The 7,084-nt window shown below is 42.1% G+C and overlaps 1 long non-coding RNA gene across 1 annotated transcript; it reads left to right on the top strand.

Moving 5' to 3' along the window:
- Window positions 1-5,552: 5,552 nt before the first annotated feature.
- On the top strand, window positions 5,553-6,383 carry LOC140591822 (uncharacterized). The gene is made up of 3 exons (XR_011992120.1): window positions 5,553-5,688; window positions 5,792-5,996; window positions 6,103-6,383. It is a non-coding gene; the product is annotated as an uncharacterized lncRNA (long non-coding RNA).
- Window positions 6,384-7,084: the final 701 nt, after the last annotated feature.

The raw sequence follows: 7,084 nt of genomic DNA, 5'->3' as shown, positions 1-7,084 counted from the left end.
TACACCACATGGCCAAAGTGGCCTGCGAACGGACGATCACCCTGATAACAAAATACAACTAAATACATCTTTGTCAGGATGTGGGGGGGGGGGAGAGGTCTATGACATTCGGGCTAAATGGGGGCAATAGCTTGGGGAGCCAGCCTATCTCAAAGCCTGTGGCCTGTTTGATTCTACCCCATGTTTCCTCCGTGTATGTCCGCTGTGATATGCTTAACAGACACGTTTGATGGCATTATTCTAACATAGCATGTTGCTAAATACCGCTCACTAGTTCCTACAGCTATTAAATGTATTTAAATGAAATCGGGGCATCTTGTTTAGAATAAAACTAAGAAAATACAGGAGATCGATCTTTCGCGTGTGTTGCTGCCGCCGCCATTTTGAAAGGCGCGTATGCGTCACTGCGCATGCGCAAGCTTCGCATCCCATAAGGCAGTTATTTAGCCCGCATTGTTCAAACGGGTGGCACGCGCCTGGCCCTGCTCCTTGGATAATGGCAGCCTAGATCACGCTAGCTTTGTGCTACACTGACGGGACCCAGAGCCGCTATGGATGGATCTTCGCCTTTGGTGAAGTGTTTTTTTTTCTCTTTGACATTGAAATAAAACTGTTAAACTGATTACGGCTTTTTCTCATTTTTAAAAACTTGGGCTAAAGTAGTTGTGCTTGTTTCACACTTTCTCTTGTTTCGCTTGGGTATGCCTCTACTTAAATATTGTGTCTCTAGTTAAAAGTTTTGGACCTGTGTCTCATTCACATAGGCTTTCACATATGCAAATTGCCACCCCTCTTCTGGGCTAATGCCGTACGCTCATTTTGACAACGAATTACCAGCGTTATTCGTTGATTTTTTTTGTCTAAAATGTTTATTATTCACATTGGTAGAAAAGTGCTTCAATACTTTAAAAAAAAGGTCATGGTTTATTTGAAATAACTGGGCACTCCGTTTGTTGCTGCCATATTTTGAAATGGGTTGTCTAAGGAATCCTTATTCTTTGTTTGATGCCCCGGTTTCGGGTAAACATCCGCGACGGTTTATGACTACACCACATGGCCAAAGTGGCCTGCGAACGGACGATCACCCTGATAACAAAATACAACTAAATACATCTTTGTCAGGATGTGGGGGGGGGGGAGAGGTCTATGACATTCGGGCTAAATGGGGGCAATAGCTTGGGGAGCCAGCCTATCTCAAAGCCTGTGGCCTGTTTGATTCTACCCCATGTTTCCTCCGTGTATGTCCGCTGTGATATGCTTAACAGACACGTTTGATGGCATTATTCTAACATAGCATGTTGCTAAATACCGCTCACTAGTTCCTACAGCTATTAAATGTATTTAAATGAAATCGGGGCATCTTGTTTAGAATAAAACTAAGAAAATACAGGAGATCGATCTTTCGCGTGTGTTGCTGCCGCCGCCATTTTGAAAGGCGCGTCTGCGTCACTGCGCATGCGCAAGCTTCGCATCCCATAAGGCAGTTATTTCGCCCGCATTGTTCAAACGGGTGGCACGCGCCTGGCCCTGCTCCTTGGATAATGGCAGCCTAGATCACGCTAGCTTTGTGCTACGCTGACGGGACCCAGAGCCGCTATGGATGGATCTTCGCCTTTGGTGAAGTGTTTTTTTTTCTCTTTGACATTGAAATAAAACTGTTAAACTGATTACGGCTTTTTCTCATTTTTAAAAACTTGGGCTAAAGTAGTTGTGCTTGTTTCACACTTTCTCTTGTTTCGCTTGGGTATGCCTCTACTTAAATATTGTGTCTCTAGTTAAAAGTTTTGGACCTGTGTCTCATTCACATAGGCTTTCACATATGCAAATTGCCACCCCTCTTCTGGGCTAATGCCGTACGCTCATTTTGACAACGAATTACCAGCGTTATTCGTTGATTTTTTTTGTCTAAAATGTTTATTATTCACATTGGTAGAAAAGTGCTTCAATACTTTAAAAAAAAGGTCATGGTTTATTTGAAATAACTGGGCACTCCGTTTGTTGCTGCCATATTTTGAAATGGGTTGTCTAAGGAATCCTTATTCTTTGTTTGATGCCCCGGTTTCGGGTAAACATCCGCGACGGTTTATGACTACACCACATGGCCAAAGTGGCCTGCGAACGGACGATCACCCTGATAACAAAATACAACTAAATACATCTTTGTCAGGATGTGGGGGGGGGGGGGGAGAGGTCTATGACATTCGGGCTAAATGGGGGCAATAGCTTGGGGAGCCAGCCTATCTCAAAGCCTGTGGCCTGTTTGATTCTACCCCATGTTTCCTCCGTGTATGTCCGCTGTGATATGCTTAACAGACACGTTTGATGGCATTATTCTAACATAGCATGTTGCTAAATACCGCTCACTAGTTCCTACAGCTATTAAATGTATTTAAATGAAATCGGGGCATCTTGTTTAGAATAAAACTAAGAAAATACAGGAGATCGATCTTTCGCGTGTGTTGCTGCCGCCGCCATTTTGAAAGGCGCGTCTGCGTCACTGCGCATGCGCAAGCTTCGCATCCCATAAGGCAGTTATTTCGCCCGCATTGTTCAAACGGGTGGCACGCGCCTGGCCCTGCTCCTTGGATAATGGCAGCCTAGATCACGCTAGCTTTGTGCTACACTGACGGGACCCAGAGCCGCTATGGATGGATCTTCGCCTTTGGTGAAGTGTTTTTTTTTCTCTTTGACATTGAAATAAAACTGTTAAACTGATTACGGCTTTTTCTCATTTTTAAAAACTTGGGCTAAAGTAGTTGTGCTTGTTTCACACTTTCTCTTGTTTCGCTTGGGTATGCCTCTACTTAAATATTGTGTCTCTAGTTAAAATTTCCGGACTTGAAATGCCCTTAGATTCAGAACATGAGAAGGGTAACACATTGAATAGACTAAAATGAAATTGGGTATGCCTCTACTTAAATATTGTGTCTCTAGTTAAAATTTCCGGACTTGAAATGCCCTTAGATTCAGAACATGAGAAGGGTAACACATTGAATAGACTAAAATGAAATTTGAATAAATAAATCATGTATATATGTTTTGTTTTAGGGCGTAACACTAGAAAACGCAGACGGTACGTTTTGCTGCTAGGTTGTTTCTCTTTTGTTTCAGGGACCGCAGGTCTGGGCCTTATGTCCTAAAAATTATATGACAATATTGCAAAATATTTATCACAAATGCATATGTAGAAAACAGACTACGACAGGTGCTTTTGAGTTTTTCTGATTATGATGACCGAATTGTTTTATTAAGAGTTATGGAGTATGTGACCGATATATTATTAAATTACACCAACAACCTCAATGGTATTTATGTAAAAATAGTATATTATGATTGTTAATTATGCAGATGTTTAGGCTATATTATGATGCTCATGATACTCAAGTTAATGCTGATGATATGAATGCTCTATAAGATATTTTATCGATATCACAGCCTGATAACCTTACAAGCTGCATTACTTCTGCATGCATGTTATGTTGTTAGAATGAGCGTGCACCTCAGAGTAACAGTAAGTTTACACAATGTTTTATTGTTTATGTTTTAAAGCATCCAACGCATTTACAGGCCAGTCCTGATGCAACAAGGTTTTGCCTAGACGGTGTGTTCAGATGCCCATGCTGCACTTATGCAACTGACCAACAATTCAAATTTACAACACACATTCAGAGCCACGTGAGACATGCAGTACAGCATAGAGGTAATTCCTAATGATGTTTATTGGTCTATTGATTTTGGTGGTTTTAAAACATACACATGCTTAAATGTAGAATGCACTTCTTACAATCAAGATAGACAAAATGATGTGGAGTTCCTTAGTGGGAGTCCCTGAAGTCATGTGAATATTGGTAAGCTAATTTACCTATGTTTGTGTTTTGTTTGACACTGTAACTTTCTGATCAGCTACTCCTGACCTCACTCCCCCAGTCCCGTTCTGTGTATACCTTTCTTTTCTGTTGATAGCTTTGGTCTTCATGTTGCCGTCTTGCAGGTTTCTTCATCAGCAAATGCAACAATTATTGCAGACCCACAGGACACTTTCATTGTCTTTATTGCAGCCAAACAATAATACGCAAAGACCAGTTTAAACATCATGTATCCCAATGCATCAGTGAAACCAAGCCAACCACAACGGAAGCGCATCAGTCACCTCCCGCCTCTCCTGCTCCCTCCTTTACTGCTTCTGAAGCTGCATGTCCCCCTCCCCCAGTCCCCATCCTCCACCCCTCACTTTCTTCATGTTCCTCTGATCCTGGCTCCTCAGCAGCACCAGCACTACCACCCTCTCACCCAAAGAAAGCAGAAAACAGTGAAGTGTACTAGCTGTGGCCTAATCCTTAATAGACGGAACCTACGGATACATCTTCGAAGACGTCACACTCCCATCAAAATGGACATTACGGCACAGAACCACCTCAGTGCTCAGTGTGTTGATTACACAAATGGAGTGTTTGCAGTAGCAAAGTCTTTTATAGCACCCAGCACACCAGTACGTGTCATTAAAAGGACATGGGGTCCTGAACAAAAAACAATGTGTGAGCTGGATATCTGCAGAATTAATGCAGAGTTTGCAGAGAGGTCAAACCTTCGTCCATTTGAGTGCCACCACATTCAGTCCCTCGTGTACTGCCCTCCAGCCAGAATGGACACTCCATCACTTACAGAGGATGTTTTGCAGGTGATGGTACATGACAAGTGGTTTGGGGAAGACAAAAAGGAAAGGTGTTTGGTACGTCAGAGAGAAGCAAATGATGCAGGAGTCCCGTTGTCCTGTCTGGTGACTGTGTGTGGACCCCCCTACAAAAAGCACATTTCTGTATACGAGTCAACTATCTCCTATTACAGCCGGCTTGGCAGAGTGGTGGTAAGGTACAATTCTAAAATCATTTCATGGCATTGTCCTTGCGCGAACCCAAGGCAGTCATGCATACCTAAATATGTTGCCAAGTGGCATTTATTTGAAACAGACCAGGCACTCTTCAGAAAAACCAGAAGTGTGGAGGAGAACATCACAGAACATTTTCCAATTGACATGGAAAGTTTTGACCTAGAAGAAGGAGCTCCATACTCACCTGAAGGCAAAAATCTGTCGCGGATGGTTCAATACATTTTTCATAAGAAGAAACTGCCTGCGATTTTCCCCTCAGACGTGGTCAAGACCATTCATTTCCCTGTGCACTTCATACCATCAGAAACCTTTTGCTCAGAATGTTTAGAGCCCACTCCTCTAAGCGAACCTGTGCTGATTACATCTAAGGCTAAAATCCTAACAATCACTGATGTCATAGAAGGTATGTTCTCTCTTTATTTAAATATTTATTATCGATATTTTAACATTTCATTACTCACTACATGTACTGTAAATGTCAGTGTAGCCATGACTTCCACTATCAGCAGCTTAGCCTCCTTCCCAGCAATTCACACTTGTATGCTTACTGAGATAATTTCATACACTGGCTTTTAGTACTGTGCAAAGTATAGAGACATGTCACAGTGTAAAATGGTGAAAGATAAATGTGTAACATTTACTGGTGCTTGTGTCCATTAGGAATTTCAGTGTACAGAAAATGGTGCTACAGGTGTGGTATGGCATATCGATACCAGGAGTGGACTGATGGTGTCCACAATTTCGATGACCACACACTTCTGTCCATATACATGTGCCATTTTCTACGCAATACACTTCAGGTAGGAACCATGTTCTGTTGTTTTAATCATTTAAAACAATTACGAATACTTTATCAAAATAATATATTGTAAAGCCTTTAAATGTCATACATCAATTTCACAGACTCATCAGGCAGTAGGGAGTGCCATGGATGTGTTGGAGAAGACCTCTGGTAAAACCTATCCATCCAGGGAAAGGGTCCTGCAGGCTTATTTAAGCTTTGAAGCACTGTCAGACCTCGGTTACACATATGCTTGTGTATCGTGTGGTTATCATCCAGTATCTGTTGTGATGGACCTTCATGAGAAGGGCGTTTTTAGCATGCCTGGTAAGTGAACACATTTATTCATTTTCTTAGTCTTACATTGTTTCAAGCACCACATATCCAGCTATGACTGTTTGGAACATGCTTACTTAAGTCTTGCTTTCCTTAGTGAGCAGCATTGAGGAACCATCTCAGACTTTTGATGGAAAGGTAAGTGTTGAAAATTTCTGGGAGATGGTTTCCCTTGAAATGATCAGCCGTGGGTTGGTCCCAAGTAAGTACAGTCCGCACAATGTTCTAGGTGGGATGACAGTATTCTAGCATTTACTTTGTTTATCGTGGAATAATGTACTGTTATGTTAATAATATTTTCTAACATCATTTAAAGGCAACAAGTCAAACCCATTTGTCGTCCATCCCAGTTACCATAGTTGGGCTCCGTGGATTGGTCCTCACACAAGAGATAGGGATGTTGTACTCAACACTGAATACAAAGAAGTGTATTCTGCTTGTAGTGCAAAGGAGGAATCTGAGTTTAACCTCACAGAGGACCGACTGACTGATGAACTTCTTAAGCTCAAGGTACTGAACTTAAGTCAATTTTTGTCAGTTTTGTCAAAGATGTGTGTTTTTGAACCACGCCAGACCAACTATACTAATGTTCATTATAGATGGAAGCTGTGCGTGCTCTGTGCCGACAGTGTGGCATAGACCCCAAAGGCTCACGGATGGACCTGGTAACGAGACTTCAACAAGAAATGAAGAACAGAGCGAGTTATGATAAGGTGTTTTCACAGATCTGGGGAGCTTCTGGTAAGTTGTGTTCTATTACTGAGAGACCGTTTTTACAGACAGTTCTTAGTTTCATTACTTGGAATGGTTGCACTCTGATTTACAGTTTCCTTAAACAGGTGGATGGGCTGTGGTCACCTGTCCTTGTGCTGTGGTGTATGGTGTTAAGTTCAACATAAGGGCTGAGAGCCCCCGGGACTTTGCTGACCTTTTATTGTCGATGAAACATTTTCCAAACATTGTATTATATGATTTTGCGAGAGGGTTGGCAACACATACCAACCTAAGAGATCCAGAATCATTACCCTTCAAACCTCATGGGGGTAGGTTACTTGAGCCTACTGAAGATAACATCAGAT

This window comes from Paramormyrops kingsleyae, chromosome 6, assembly GCF_048594095.1.
Source record: "Paramormyrops kingsleyae isolate MSU_618 chromosome 6, PKINGS_0.4, whole genome shotgun sequence".
Classification (NCBI taxonomy): Eukaryota; Metazoa; Chordata; class Actinopteri; order Osteoglossiformes; family Mormyridae; genus Paramormyrops; species Paramormyrops kingsleyae.
This window is presented reverse-complemented; position numbering and strand designations above follow the sequence as displayed.